The 17616-nt window shown below is 33.4% G+C and overlaps 1 protein-coding gene across 10 annotated transcripts in view; it reads left to right on the forward strand.

Annotated features, from left to right (window-relative positions):
- LOC106874706 (uncharacterized) overlaps window positions 1-17616 on the forward strand; it is a 777908-nt gene that overhangs the window by 346872 nt on the left and 413420 nt on the right. The window lies entirely within an intron of this gene.

Genomic DNA, 17616 nt, shown 5'->3' on the forward strand with positions numbered 1-17616 from the left:
ACCCTTTAAAATTAAAAAATTCAATTATCAATAATTTTGACTTTCTAATATTTGACATATTGAATGAATATATTAACTTTTAAATCATTGACTATATTAATTGTGAATAAACAATCTTGAAAAAAAATATTAAAGAAAACTATGATATATAATATGCTCCATTACAAACTAAACTCTTGTAACAAAACATGAAAACACATCCTGAAAGCACAGATTTTTCTATTTTGGCAATATGTACTTTCATTTACTTTAAGTTCTAAATAGATAAATATTCTTAGTAACATTTGCTTTGAAGTATATTTTAAGTTACCATTTAGTGGATTCATGGAAATATACAAAAATATTGTACTGTATATTTAATGCAAGTAAAAGATACACAAAACCATTGGCTATTGAAATGACAACTGTGCAAGTAATGAAGCTAAGATGAGAGAGAGGGAGAAAGAAAGAAACTGCTCCTAGTGATTAGCAGATTCTTTCTCTTGTGATTTCCCTCTGTTTACAAGAAGCAGTTTAAACAAGGTGTTTGTAAGAAGTGCAAAGCTGATGAATGTAAAGGATCTGCATTAGTGAGGCTATAAGTTGACTATGATTTTTTTTTTAACACACCATGTTGTGTGGATGATTGATCAGCAATGATCAGATGAACATATTGGACATCAAACATCAAAGATATTCATTAATCTGTATGGAAGAAGAGATGTCTTTTACTACAGCCTCAGGTTGACCAGTATCTTGTGAGTAAAATTTAATTGGTGGAAATTGTGTGGAAGCCCATTGAGTATATATATATATATATATATATATATACATGTGTAGTTGTTTGAGGTTTAAGTTTTTCCTTTGCTGGATTCATTAACAAAATAACAAGGTTCTTTTGTTTGAGTCAGAACGGTTCCTGCAATTTGAGAACATGTCAATGAGTTAGTATGTGCATGTGCATAGTTGTAGGTGCATGTGTGGATAAACTTACACTCATGTGATTCGTGTGAATCTCACTTTAGCATACAAGTGTGTATGTAAGCCCTAAGAGTATGTGATTGTGTACATATTTTTATTCTGGGTAACTCAAATGAAGAATCCTTGCAATATTTCACAATTTCTGTATGTGTGTATGCATGCAGGTTTTTTTCTTTTTTTGCCTCTATTGGTGAAGGAGGTTGAATGATGTTCATTGAGTTACAGATGCCCAGTTGTCCCTATTGCCATCAAACATGCAGTGATCCATTAGAAACCTGTAATCAACAAATCTTTTGTCCACAAGGTGCAATACAAAATTAAATGAATAGACATAAGAACAACAAATAAGTTAGCAATAGAGTTTTGCATATGGAAAGATGCTATTTTAGAGAATGGACTAATCCATACTAGCATGTAGAAAGGATGTTATAACAATGACGTGTGTGTAAGGAATATTTTTCAGTAGTATCTACTATGTATTTGAAATCACTACCTCTATTATGTACAAAATATGATCTCATATATGAACTTTAGCTGAATAAACAAAGTGTTAGGTTCCTGTTAATATTGAGAGTCAAAATTTAATAATTGTTGAAAAGAGTTCAAGAAATATAAATAGTGTAGTTTCATAGTGATATCTATTGTGTAAATAGCTGTCATCAACTAGGGCAGAAGATTGGCAGAATCAGTAGGGTGATTGTAATATTTAGTTGTGTAGCTTTATACTCTGAGTTCAAATTCAAGGTTGACTATGCTTTTGTCAATAAAATATGTACTAGATGAGTATAGGGATTGCATCTAATGAATTCTATCTATTCTTCAAATTTGTGACCTTGTGCCTATGTTAGAAATCAATAATTAGATAAGCTGGGTTATATTACACATGAAAGCTGACACTTTATACAGATGTATAATATCAGCAGAATAAATTAATGGTAGGACAGAAACGGAGACAACATATGTGAGAACCAAGATCAAAAATAAATCTGCTATTAAAAAGGGAAAAAGAAAATAACTTTATTTCCCTTCTCCACACGCAGACAATTTTGATGCGTGCATTTTGAATAAGTTTGTGTATATGGTATTGTGATCAGCAATCAATAACTGCATATTAATAATGTGGAAAACAACTGACTGAGATAATGATATCTCGTCAAGCTCTATAAATAGATTTCCCAAACTGGTTTTAATCGTGTTTGTTACAATTGGTGTGTTTATAGCAAATTTTCTACTGTCCACGTACTTTATCATCCTAATGTTTATATGTTTGTATACACACATTTGTACACATACATATATATCTGAGATAAACACATATTATGCTTTAGAACTGTGAGATCATTTGATTGCTTGATGTACATGTCAATGGGTTTAACAGTAATATGATAATTTTAGGCAGTACAAATGATTTGGTTGTATATTATGCTTCTCAAGGAAGGACTTCGGCATGTGTAGACAACTCAAAATTATGTTTTTTAATGTTTTTTTTGTTTTTTTTTTAATGTTATGATATAGTTTTTCTGTGAGGCACAGGTTACAGATCATCGATGCATTCTTAAATGCCTGTACCTTATCTAACTGCTCACAAGTCATTAGTCTTGTTTTTGTCTCTTGATTTTCAAATTTTGTAAAAGTTTTATTGTGTTTCCCAGGTGACAATGATGAAACGGGTTGTTGTGCTCTGTAATCCCTATATATTTTATTATCTTATTACTTTCAAATCAGTTGACAGGTACTGTCCACTGACAAAACTAAACTGCGGTTTAGAAATGTAACCGCTGCTGATTTCATATAAATGAGCATATATAAGGTTATAGATACTTCCAACATAAAGTTCTGATGATTAATTTTTTGTAGTACACTACTGAAACAAAAACCCTTCCTGGTTCTCTCCACACACACACATGTTTGTTTGCTTCCATGCATACATACAGAGAGAGAGAGAGAGAGAGAGAGAGAGAGAGAAGCAGATAGATAAACAGCTAGACAGGATACAATAAGCTTTAATAAAATCAACATGTTTTCTAGTAAGTACATCACCTTAACCTTGCAACAGTAGTGTATCATAGTTAATAAATAATTTTCCCTTGTATTTCAATCAGCAGAAGGTCAGATTGGTTTGAAATATCACTTCTGTTTCAAAGAAGTGATATTTCAAAATTTTTTGCACTGTTTTATCATAATGCCTTTCAATATATTTTGCATGTTATTGAAGTAACACTCTGGACAAAGGTTGTTTGCTATTTCTTAAACTTACTATTTCTTACCCTTGTTCAAACTTGCATTTACCTTAAAAGGAATGCAAGAAATAGAACATCATTTTTTTCAATACCTATCTCTAGCAAAAGTATAGAATAACCAATGCTAAAATAGGACAATTGATTGATGTCCTTATCTTTAAAGGTGACATCACAATTAGTTTAAAAGTTCTGTGTATTCCCCACTATTGTATTTTCCTGGAGGAAATCACCTTTATTGACCTAAAAACCATCAGAGTGTAATGTGAGTGCTAATAAAATTCTATCATTTGAGCACATTGGTTTCAAATTTTGGCACAAGGCCAGCAATTTTCAGGGGAGGGGATTAGTCAATTAAATCACCTTCAGTGTTCAACTGGTACTCACTTTATCAACCCCTGAAAGGATGACAAAAGGCAAAGTCAGCCCTGGCAGAATTTGAACTCAGAATGCCACTAAGCATTTTCGCCTGGCATGCTAACGATTCTGCCAACTCACCACCTTAAATCATTTGAGCATATTAGGTACTGTTATCATTTAGTAAAGAACTGATTTGTGTATTTGTAATATTGAAGCATTTCTTATGTACTTATAGTCATTGAGGACCTATGAAAATAAGTCAAATAGTAATTCAGAATTAATGTGTACTGAACATAAGTAAGTCATAATCCTTTAGTCAGAGTGAGGGACTAGTTGTTTACAAATATGAATTTGTATTAGGGAAATCCAGTAACTCTTCTTTATCATAGCACTTGTCTCCTTACAACTAATTCCAACGAACAACTTATGAGTCTTTTTATCTTATAAAGTTTTGCTCTTTTACTTTAGAACTTTAAATGAAATATTTCTTTTGTGAAATCAAACTTCTTTTAACACTGCTATTTATTTGTTTTGTTTTAGTTTTGTCATTTCTCTAAATTGCACCTCAGTTGAAATCAAACTCTTAAATTGCCAAAAATATATTCAATGTTTGTAGTTGTGGAAATAATATAAAATACACAACATTTATTGCAGTCCAAGTAAAGTTAAAGAGAGAATAACGAAGGCTATTTAGATGTATGTTTACTCAAATGATTGAGGAAGAAAAGAAACTTAACTGCCATGCTACTTAATGGCAGTTATGAAACATGGCCATACACCAGCAAAGAAAATGATAATAATAAAAGTGTTTACATATGGGTATATAACTTATTGTAGATGTGTGTACATTTCTATGCATTGTTTTACATGAATGTTCATAAAATTCATATATATATATATGTGTGTGTGTGTATAATGTTAGCCCCATCCCCAATCTCTGGTCTCATTGTTGCTATGACATCTGTTTTCTATATTGGTCTGGTTTAGACGAGTCTGTATAATAATCTGTATTCTCCATTTTCCATTCAACTCCATTCTTAGCTGAATTCAGACCTGACTTATATAAACAAAAAATTTTCTTTTTTGAAGTATATTAATACTACTACATCATCACATTATCAATAATAAAAATCCTCTGTGCAAACATTTTCTCAATAATGTAGCAATATTAGTTGGGTGATCTTTATAGTTCTTTCTTAGAATATTCTAAATAACTTAATAAATTTAGAAAATTTAAATGGAGACTACATCTGGTCTTTATTTGTTCTGAAACAGGAAGCATGGCAAATATATTTCAAAAAGGATTAGCTTCAGTTAGCCATTGGTTAAATCCAAACTGTGATAACATCTAGTTGAAATGTTAAATGCTAATAAGTGCAATGGAGAATAGAATGACAATGATAATACTCTGTTGCGGAGGTGATAAGGTGTGTTTTCTTTCATGGTTATATTCTGTTATTGAGTTAAGATTATTTCCTTCAGTTTGCATGAGTTTAGGAAGTTAGGTACTAAGTGCAAGAGATCTTAGTGTTAGCTCAATGCTAGGATTACAAGAGTATTTTTAAATGTAACAAATACACATTTTCAGCTCAATTAAAGATCCTTGAGAATCTATAACAGATATTTTGATTACTTTTTGAGGATTAATGACCAGGATTAAAATAGAAACATTCATTGCTTCAAACAGTATTTTATGCTTCTGAGAATAGTGATTTGCTATTGTTTAGATGTAAGTCAAATCTGACTGAGCAGACATATAGTCAAAGACATTCCAACCATGACCATCTTGTTTTTTTGTTTTTTTTCAAAGCATTGTGTACTCTGGATCCAACATATCTTGTTTTAATGATGATATCATTGAGAGAAATGTGATTTCTATTTCTAGCAGATCAAGCAGTCGCATAGAGGCTCCTTCATTGTCTTAATAGTGGTTTGTTGCACCCTAATCAATTGACTAATTTGAATCTTTTGTTTGTATTTCTTCATATATATATTTCTTGATACATCATCAACATTGTGATGTCATAATGATGATGATAATAATCACCACCACCAACATCATTTGCAATAAAACTAACAAGCACACTCCATGCAATCATTTGACCCACTAGAAAAATTACAGCCAAAGTCCTTTGAACTTTGATCCTATAATCTTCATTAAAAAAAAAAAACAAATAAACAAAAAAGACACATTGTACAATGAAGTCTTAGATATACTGTACTTGAATCATCAACATCATCATCTTTTAACGTTTGCTTTCTATGCTGGCATGGGTTGGACGGTTTTACCAGAACTGGCAAGCTGGAGAGTTGCACCAGGTTCCTGTCTGATTTGACTTGGTTCCTACAGCTGGATGCTCTTCCTGATACCAACCACTTTACAGTGTGTGCTGGATACTCTTAACGTGACACTGGCATGAGCACTTTTACATTGCAACAGCACAAGTAATTTTTACATAACACTGGCAGAAGACTCTTGCAGGTCAATCCTCTTCATCAGGGAGGGTAGCCTTAACGCTATTGCTGTGGAGGACAGGTCGTATTTTTCTTTTAATACACATAGATATACTATTCAGGAATGGTGAAGTGGTTGAAAAGTTTATTCCACAATCATGAAGTTCTCGATCTGATTCTGCTGCATGGTATTTTTTACCATTGTTTTGGGTTTATCTAAGCCTTGTGAGTGAAACTGGGTTACCAGAAAATGGATTGTACCTGTAATAAGAAATTCGGTTTTGTCAGATATTGTTGTGCTGAACTTGAATGGAATTCTCAGTGTCTGTGGAATACTCAACCACTTATATGTTAATATAACCAGTAGGTACTTCTGTTGACTGAATATATGAATGTTCATTGTGGGAGGGAATATGGGAAGGAGTGATGGTATTCAGCACGTAAAAAGGTTTCAGTAATCGATGATAACAGACCTGTCACATCAGTTGTACTCGCTTTAACCTATCATCATTCAAACATGTTAAAATTGTTACCCCTATTGGAGGTGAGTGTAATGTAAGCATATATATATATGTGTGTGTGTGTGTGTGTGTGTATAGGTTGGTGGTTTGTTAATTTACTAATATTTTACTAAGTAACATATCACCTTTTGGTGCATGTAGTAGTATGAGTGATTGTTGGTGGCAGGGAAAGAGGGATGAAGGTATGCAAGTCTTCAGGTACAGAAGTGAGGCAGAGCTCTGAAGGGGTTTCTGGTATTGAGGATAGATTTTTGGTATAGGTGGTGGTGATGGGAGTGTGTGGCCTTTCGTCAAACATATCAACCCCAGTACTTATTTTGAAGTCTGATATTTATTATATAGGTCTTTTTTGCTGATCCACTTAGTTACAGTGACATAGACAAATCAACACCAGTTGTCAAGTGGTAGTGGAAGTCAAATGCATACACAGTAACACACACACATGCATGATGAGTTTCCACACAGTTTCTGTCTACCAAATCCTCTCACAAGATATTGATTGGCTTGGGGCTATAGTAGAAAACACTCACCTAAAGTGCCATGTAGTGGAACTGAACTTGAAACCACATGGTTTCTTAACCACACAGCCATGCCTGTGCCCATATATAAATATTTCAGAACCAAAGTGAAATATTACAAAGTTCATTCCCTGCCATTTACCATCTAACAATTTGTCATTCCCAAATTCCTTGTTTTACCAGAGACAAGACCATCTCCACCAGCTAGATATAGCAACCAAAACTTCCTCTAATCACACCCTACTATCTTAAAAAAGGAAGGTCACATTGGATAGTGTAGTTCTAAGTATATTGTCTGAATAAAAGAACAGCTGATCGTCACACCACACTAATAACAACACTAATAACCACAGAAGCTTACTTAAGCATTTTACCAATAAGATCTACTTCCTATTTGTACCCTAAACAATCTGTACTTTATTCATAACTGGAAGTCACTTTACTCTAAATAATATCCTGCTGTGTTAGTCACAATACATTAAGTATGAATCCTCTATGAATAATATTTGGAAAGATTTCTTAGTCATTGTACACTTTGACTGAGTACTTTCTGGGGACACAGCTCACAAACCAATGGGGGAGATTGTACATCATCTGAGGTCCACAGATCCTTGGTGACCTCCAAAGGTAGTATTTGGGTGCATAAATTGTGTTCAGAATCTTAAAAGGTTTCGATGTAAATTGTCTAATTAATCAGCTACATATGATTTTTCCATTACATACATCTTTCAACTGAGAGATAAAACTAGTGAAACAAGTTTGGTGTTAATAAAATTAACTTTTGGAGTAAACAGGTCTTTGAAAAGTGTGGGGCCCATGAGAAAATTCATATTAACAAAAGGGGTCCTTGATAGTGTAAAAAGTTGATAACTCTGGTTATATATGATCACTCAGCCTGTGAGAAATAGCAGAAAAATTATCCCAAATTACACACTACCATTTTACAAAATACTTTAAAATGAATATAAAATAAATAAATAAAAACAACAAAACAGAAGAAAATCATTGGGCAGTGTAGTCTTAGATTGACAAAAAGACAGGATGGTCACATCTGGAATGTCTTTGATCATATGTTTATTCAATCAGAACTGATTTGAGGATAAACAACAATTATAATGATCTAAGCTATGCTGAGAAGCTCACTCACCAGCAGGAAATTGTTTCCCTGTTATTTATGATTTTATTAACTTAGTTTTAGGACAGAACAAAATCAATTTAATTTTCATGACTCAGCCAAATAGTCAGTAACCAGCTGATTGTTTTTTATGGACTCCGTCACAAATAAAATAGGAGCTATCTCTGTAGTATTTATTTACCATATTGACTGCAGAAATTAATTCTGGCAAATAAGCTATCTTGATATTTTCTAAGACCATTGTCATTACATGGTTGTTTGACCTGTTAGAAATAATTGCCAAATCACACTGTCCTATTTTAAGAAAAATGGAAGGTGACTTCAGACAACAATTCTAGATATTTCTAAAAAAGTTATATGATCACAGCAGAAATGATCGGGGTTTCAGCTGTTGTTAAACAACAAGCCTATAGTTTAATTATTGCAAATTTGCACTTGTGACATTTATCTATGAAAATATTCTGTTTGACAGATCAGTGCTATCATAAGGCTAGTTGCCTAAGGGGTAAAGATCACAGGGCTGGAGACCCAATGACAATCTATATATGCTGTAGTTTGCTGTCAATAAATACTATAAACCTCATTGCATTGCTTTGCCCAAGGGGTTTAGAATGCTAAGACTATTCTAAATCATGTATCTCCTTCTGGTAGAAGCTCTCATTTTTCAGTTGACCAATCTGTGTGTATATATGTAAAGTAAAGTCCAGAATCTAATCTGGTAGTGGCTAGCACTGGCAAAAGTTAAGTCATAAAAGTTTGCCACCACTTTTTGTAATTATTTTCATTATAATCACAACCATCATTATTGTCACATGATTACATCCTGCAACCAAATCTTCCTCAAAATAATGTAGCCTTAGGTATACAGAAATGATGGGATAGCCATGGTCTTTGATCATCTGCCTGCTTGGAGAGGACTGACTTGGTTTTAATTAGCAACTACATTATGTTGTATGCTAATTTTTCCATCATGTGCAATACACTAGAAAACTTAGCAAAGTAATTCTCTTCCACTAGATTTCCAGTTAATACTGATATTGCTGCTATATTGTATATATACTCCATCAATGAAATGTTTATTGGGTCATATATCCCATCACTGACATTGCATTGCTTCCAGAAATGGCTCTTAAACTTCATTAACTCAGTTTAACTATAAATGATTACCATGTAAGGATATTGTATAATTGACAAATGTTTCATTAACTTGATTTCTTAAGCTCACATTCTTCTATGTATTAACTTGGAGAGAGATTAGTTCATTATAGTTTCATTTGACTTAGATACTCTACAAAATTTTTCAGCAGTATGCAATGATTTCATGGATAACAAGACATGCTAACATGATATTAGGTGCAATGTTTTATGCATAATGTTAAATAAACATTTACAGTGTGTTCTTATATAATAAAAATGTCTTTGATTTAATGTTTTCTGTACCTTTGTCTGCAGTAAAATAAACTTTATTTTAATGCTTGTCTAGGCTGCTGTACTAGTATTTTAATAGCACATGTCCAACTTTTCAATAAGTCTTAACTCTTTAGCCTTTCACAAATAAGCTTGGCAAAGATTTGTCATAGTGCATAAAAGCAATTCATTAGTGTATCCATTTATCCTGTATGCATCCACATGTATGTGTGTGTCTATGTACATACATACTTTTTCTTTCAATATGTGTAGATATCTAAAATAAAAAAAATAGCAATGCAAAAGTTAATTTCCAATTTTATAGCTGATATGACAGTGAAGAAACATATGTAAAGCTTGATCCATTTTAATTCTTTTACCAATACACTGTTTCAGATTCACAACATTTATATAATTTATTGAAGTTTCCCCCTAAATATCTGTCAAAAGATCTGACAGTAATATGAATGTTTTTTCAGTATTGTGTAACCATGCTCTATCTAACTATATTCAGCTGTTCTGAAAAACTCGTCACACGTAAAAGTGTTATATTTGTGTTATGTCATTAATTATGAGAATGAATGTATTCAGCAGAATACAATTAAGAAAATATTTTAATTTATGCAAATAGACAGCATTGTTGTTTGTAGACACTTAAACAAATGTTTAACATATCTCTAATGTAAAATGTTTAAACATATGGCACAAACATGACTGTGTAGTTAGTTAAGCAGTTCACTTCACAACAACATAGTTTTGGGTTCAATCTTACTATGTAGCATCTTGGGTGATTTTCTTCTGTCATAGTTTTGGACTGACCAATACTTAGTGAATGGAATATAGAAGATTGAAACTGTGAAGAAGCTCTGTGTGTGTGTGTGTGCATGCGCGCATGCTCACATGCATAGATATATTGATAACTGTGTAGGTGCTCCCATTCTTACCAGATAACATCTTGATAGATCAATCATTTTTCATTAACTCTTTTGACCCTGTCTTGATATTTACCTCTACTGTATCCAACATCTCAGTTTTCTTGACATCTCCACCCATATTAACAATATCTACATGTTCACTACAAAGCTAAATATCACAATACCCAGAACCACAACCTCAAATCCATGGGAACCAGTCTCCCATTGATATTTACTTTAAATGTCAATCAATCAACTTTCCATATGAGGAGTAAATAAGTGTTTGTCTTTTGTATTCATTAAGTACCTGACATTGTAAATAACAACACTCTTGTAGATGTAACAGTATTTTTAGATGATTATTTCAATGTTTTATCTTTTACTTGCTTCAGTCATTAGATTGCAGCCATTCTGAGGAACTGAAGAATTTTTAGTCAAATGAATTGACCCCAGCACATTCTTTTTTAAAGCCTAGTACTTATTCTATCAATCTCTGTTGCTGAACCACTAAGTTACGGTGGACACAACTACACCAACCACTTTATAGAATATATTGAGTGCAGCACAATTATTATTTATCATTAAATTTTTACTTGTCCTCTTGTCAGTTAGTCAACCACTGTAGAAAATACATGATTGTAGGTTATGATGCAACACAGCACACAGAGAGCATATTGTCAAGTTGGGGTAATCTCTAAACATTTGTTTGACCTACTAGAAATGACACTGCAATTTCCTTCAAAACCACTACCACATTAAGAAAGAAGAAGCTAAGAATACATTGGATAACAAAGATCTAGACACTGCAAAAAGATAGGTTGGGCATGACCAGAAAGCCATTGGCCATGCATCTACTTGATCAAGGTTGACCTGGGGCTAAACAGTAACAACATAATTTACTTGATACTGAACTTAAGTGCATTCTATTCTGTTTAAGACCCTTAGGACCAACAACTGAAACAGAATATTCTTTCTCATGTAACACTGAAACAATTATCTTCAATTTATTATTGAAGACAGACTCATTCTCAATTTCTGGAGTTATTAATTGAAAAAGGAAGCTGCAAAACTGCTGCAATTAATTGTGTAAAAGTGAAATAGAATAAGCTGGTAGTTAGAGAGTTCAGGGATGGTTTTGGTTATTTGCTAGGCTAGAATATCTTAGAAATGCATTAACTGTGTTTGGAAAGTTAAAACTGAAATCCTGTTCTTCATCCTTTTATTCATTTATCCTATTCCCATGAGCTAGTGAGGGAGTCTTTAAGAGTCCCTTAACTTGCTGTAATAAGCTGATAAAATCTTAATAAAATCATTTACTATAATAAAAAAGAAAAGGAAATATGTATTGGATGAAGTAGTACTGGCTAGATAATATATAAAGGCATGATTCTCATACTTAAATGTTTTCCATTGGAGGTCTGGTTGTTAAAGGCTGGCATAAGGTTAAACATCAACAGTAATTAGCTGTCAAATATCACTCAAACCACATTCTACCTTTTTATAACAGAAAGGACACATTAGATAATATGTTCTTAACTTCATTATATATCAAGACACGATGTCCATGGTTGGAACATTTTTGATGATAGGGCTGCTTAATCAGAGGTAGAGCTAAGCAACAGAACTCTCACAATGTCAGTTTCTGCAACATCCTCAGTCTCCAACATACTATCCCTACCACAACCTGTCACTTCCTCTCTTGTTCGTAAATTTCACTATTTGATTCAGTGATACCTGTATGGTATCTTGAACTGTAAATTGTTACTATTGCTGTTAAGCCCCAAGTCAGATTTAATTAAATGTGCACCTATGCCCAAAATCATTCCAGCCATGAGCATCCCATGTTTTTGTAAATCAGGGATCACAAATTCCAATATATATATATATATATATATATATATATATATATATATATATATATATATATATGTATATATGTATATATATAATAGCAGAGATACCCAGCATTGCTCAGGATTAAAATGGCATAGTTTATCTATATATTACAATTACGTTGAAACAAATGATATGGAAAAGTGCAGCATTGACAACGAAACATTTGTGGAATAGATGATGGGCTAATTTGACTAAGCAACATGTCATGCCTCTGTTTAGAGTATTCCAGTGCCTAACTTGTCATGGAAATTGGGAGTGGTGGGGTATGTGATTTTTGAACACACCAAAAAGCTGTCAGTGGATATACTCTCCTTCGCAGCAGTCGGCGATGCATCTAACACAACCCATTGTCTGAAGTTTTGACACCTTTTTCAGGTTTGTTGTCCTACATCACTCAACATATATTTGGAGGAAGTGTAGTTGTTCCTTTGTGGGTAACAGGGAAGCAATGAGGTGATAGACTTGGCCTTGAACTTTGAACATTGGCATAAATCCATGTTCCTCTATCTCCTTAGATGCATCAAACGATGTCATTTGAAATGCAAAGTTGTATTGTCTGATATTGTTCAGAAAATTTTTCTTTGACTGGATGGAAGTGCCTTCCAGAAGATCTATAAGAGGTTGAGGTGAAGGTGGTAGTGCTGGTAATCTTACCTTACTGCCTGAGCAGCACATGTCATTAGTTTCATTTAGAAATTCTAAGAAAGTCTCATCTCCCTTCTGTATTGAGACTCCATCTGACATGCTACAGCATAATTTAATGATCTTGAGAAAGTGTCATCGTGCTTGTCTTGAGACTCCATTTGGTATGCTGCAGCATGCATTTCCTGATCTTGGGAAAGTCTCATCTCTCTTCTGTATTGAGACTGTGTCTAATGTGCTGCAGCATGCGTTTGCTGATCTTGAGAAAGTCTCATCTACTTTCTCTCTTGAGATTCTTGCCTTCAGTTTTCTACAATCCTCCTTGCTTTATAGTTGTTTCTGGAGAGATTACATCTTTTCTTTGGTGACATATTTCAATATTGTAAGCAAAAAATTATACATTAATCTCTATTTTTGTAAGCAGTTATATGTATGTAGTATAAACAATATTATAGCTTTGTCAAAAGTGAAAGAATAAAAGTAAGACAATAGTATACTGCCGAAAAAATAATTAGAAGTCAAAAGTGGAAGAATAAAAGTGAAATAATATTGTAGTGTTATGAAAAGTGAAGAATAAAAGTGAAACTATTATACCACTGAAAAGAAATGGAAGGGACGTATCGAGGGGTGGCTACATCCCCCTATATGGGCAAGGTCCAAAATTTGACCCCCTTAGAACCTTCCCCAAGTAATTAAAAACCTTCCTGCCAAATTTGGTACAGATTGATCCAGCAGTTTGGCCTTGCATAGAGGAAACACACACTCACACACACACAGTGAATTTTATAATATATCAGATATATATATATATATATATATATATATATATATATATATATAGGGAGAATTCACACAAAAAAAACAAAAGATGAAGACAGGTGGTGTAGACAGCAAACAGATGTATTAGTTTAACGCTTAAAGAGCACATGCATATGTATCAGTACAGGTAGAAAAATGAGAGGGTTTTTTTCCATTTCAAGCATAGCTCTTCATCAGAAAAGAAAACAGAAAAATATCACTAACAGCACTTGTATGGTTACGTATGCACGCAGACTTCCCAATTTAAGATGGTAAGATGTAATTTGAAGGAGATTTGGCTGCTATTTCTAGTTAGTGAAGCAATCCATAGAGCCTTTCTTTTTGGCTATTTGTATGCAGATAGTGTATGTTATGGAAAATTATATAAAGTTTGTATTTTTTTTTTAGGTTGTCTGTGTTACATAATATTGACCATGTGCATAGTTAGTGTTCCTGTCAATACCCACACTCTATTAGCAGCAAGAATGGATGCCTTTTAGACTTAGGCCACCAATATCATTTTCACCCTTACTGCCAGAAAGTGGCTTAAATCTTATCTCATTGTTTCATTGGAGATATTTTTGTGTTAGATTATTCTTGTGTCCTGACTACCATCAAAAACCACCACCACAATTGTTGCATCTATATTTTCTCTTCTAAAATTGCCTTTCATTTTGTTTTTTGTTTTTTTCAAATACTTTCTTGATAATTTTCATAAATAACCTAGAAGAGACAGATGAAATGAGTAGAGTGATGTGGAATGTAGTTATTGCTAATGAAAGTGAAAAAAGAGGATTGATGAAAGCTGGGATTTGATATTTATTTTGCTTCACTGTTTGTATTTTCTTCCATTACAGTGATCATAATAAAAACCTTTAAATCTAGTTAGTCATGGGAGTTTAATAAATTATTGGTTCCCTTAATAACCAATCCCTAGCTACATCCATATTCTAAATGCTTCCTGTAATTAAAATCATATAGTTGTGTGTGTGTGTGTGTGTGTGTGTGTGTGTGCTGATGTGTTGCACTTACCATTTTATGATATTTTGATACCTCATGTTTGTGGAAAGATATCACATAGACATTTAGCTTTCCTTTCATCAGAAATAGGCACTCTAACTTCTGAATCACTCCCTTGATTCAACACATTTCCTAAACTGTATGATATATGAGCCTGTAATGATATCCCTACATTACCAGTTGACCTGCTAGAAACAGCATCCAAATCATTCACAATTTATATTCTATTAACTCAAAACAAGATAGACTCTGGACAATGTAGTCAAAAATATATCTAAAATTAGTTGAATAATCATTGCTTGAATGCCTTTAATCAAAGGTCTTCTATAGTAGGTCTACTCTCAAGCTAAACAACAACACCAGAAGTTCATATAATTTCCTGTGTACTATTCTATGCCAGATCTGATATCACTATTCCCTCAAATGCCATCTTAAAGTTAGAGACACTGGACAATGTATACACAAAATAATGAGTTGGGCATAGTTAGAATATCTTTAATCATAGGTCTGCTCAATGTGGGTTAGCCTGTGGTTCACCAATGCTGACACATAGTTATAGAGGGTTTTAGCTGTTGGAAAAGAAACAAAAGTAATTAAAGTGACATTTAAGTAATAAATTTTGGTAAAAGTTTACATTATATAAACTACTAGTCCAAACATCCTAATTGAGGTTATAACTGAGATGAACTTTTAGTTATGTTTATTATATTGTAACTAATCCCATAACCAACATTAAACAGCTGCAAAAATGAATTTCAATTCTACAAAAAAATTCTTTTATGAAAATTTTTTTTGTATATATTATCAAATATGTATTATCTAACACACACACATGTACATACACAAGGGGTGTTCATTAAAAATGACCCACTTCCCGAGGACTGGGATAAATGAAACCTGGCATAATTATTAACCCTTCTCTACATATCCACCACTAATGGTGACACACTTCTCCCATTGCTTTATGTAGATGTGAAGACCTCATCTGTAGAAGTCATTAAATTGCATCTGGAGCCAAAACTTTACCTCAGAAATAAGTTCATCATCATCCAAAAAGTGCTTCCTCATCAAAAAAGATTTCATGGTTGGAAAGAAGTGGAAATCAGATGGTGTGAGGTTGGGAGAGTAAGGGGGATGAGGAAGGATTTCAGAGCCACAGGAGTGTGCTTTCATCTGCACAACATGTGCATTGTGAACTGGGGGTGTTATCTTGGAGGAGGCAGACTCCTTCGGTCAGCATGCCACACTTCTCTGCTTTGATGTCATCCTACAATTTCTGCAGCAGGTAAGCATAATATGCCCCATTAATTGTGGTGCACTTTGTCAGAAAATCCATCATCACTGCTCTATGTTGGTCCCAAAAGACTGAGCATCATCTTGCCTGCTGAGGGTTGGACACAAGCCTCCTTTGGAAGTGGTGAGTTATCATGTTTCCATTACTTTGACTGGACTTTAGTCTCAGGATCCTAGTGATGGACCTATGTTTTATCCAGTGTTATAAGTCTGCCGAAAAAATTCTCCTTGTTTTCTTGACACATTGCCAAAAGAGTCTGAGAGCAAGTGACTCATTCCTACTTCTGAAAAGGTGTGAGCATCCGGGGAATCCATCGTGCAGACAACTTCTGCATGTGCAAATGATCATGAATGATTTTCTCTATAGACCCTACACTTATCTTCACTTCTTGGGCTAGTTGCCAAATAGTTATGCAGCGATCCTCATCCAGGAATAGGAGCAGTTTCCACTGATGTCTGGTGCATTGTCACCATAAACTTCTTCCATCTCATCAAAAGTCTCTTTTAGTGTATGACCTTTCAAGTATAAGAACCTCATCACTGATCTGCTTTCAACTGCCTCCATTATAACTCCTTAGTCCACTTTAGCAGCTGTAAAAGACAAACAAATACTAATGCAAAGTGGTAATTTACAATGTGACATGTAGGGACATATATCATTACTCTTAATGAACATCCCTCATGTATGTATATATATATATATATATATATATATATATATATATATATATATATATATATATATATATATATATATATACAGGGTGCGGTAAACAAATTGTCGTCTAAATTACACAGAAATGAAACTAACACTGACATCTCATTTTAACAAATATATTTACCAAAATTGCATTAAAATATCTCAAAATACTAAAGAATAAATTTATTCAATAAAATCACCATTGGCTTCAACCATGGCCACCAGACGACTTCGAAATCTCCTGCAACTCTTCAGGACAGTCTCTTTGCTTAAGTTGGTGAATGCTGCCATAATCCTTGCTTTCAGTTCATATTTAGTGTTACAGGGAGTTTTATTGATCTCTTGCTCAACTGCACCCCACATATAATAATCGAGGGGGTTGGAATGGGTGTTAGGTGGCTAGATGTTAGGGGTGATGTGGTCACAGAAATTGTCCGACAGCTGTTTAATGTACGATAGCATCTTATAAATTTAATGTACGATAGCATCTTATAAAGCTAGATTTATATATCCTAAATTTACAGAAGAATTTGCCGTTGGGTCAGTTTAGCTTAGAGGTAAAGCACTAGACACGTACTCTCAGGGATGTGAGTTTGAGTCTCATGGCTGGCCGCTGACACATTTTTCTGAAAAATATGGGTAGTTTATCCTGTTTTTGCTATATTATTAGCATTATCCTGCATTTGAGAATAAAATTATTTCCTCATATATATGTGTATATATATATATGTATATGTCTATATATGTATATATATGTATGT

Source organism: Octopus bimaculoides, chromosome 4 (assembly GCF_046866305.1).
Source record: "Octopus bimaculoides isolate indiv1 chromosome 4, ASM4686630v1, whole genome shotgun sequence".
Classification (NCBI taxonomy): Eukaryota; Metazoa; Mollusca; class Cephalopoda; order Octopoda; family Octopodidae; genus Octopus; species Octopus bimaculoides.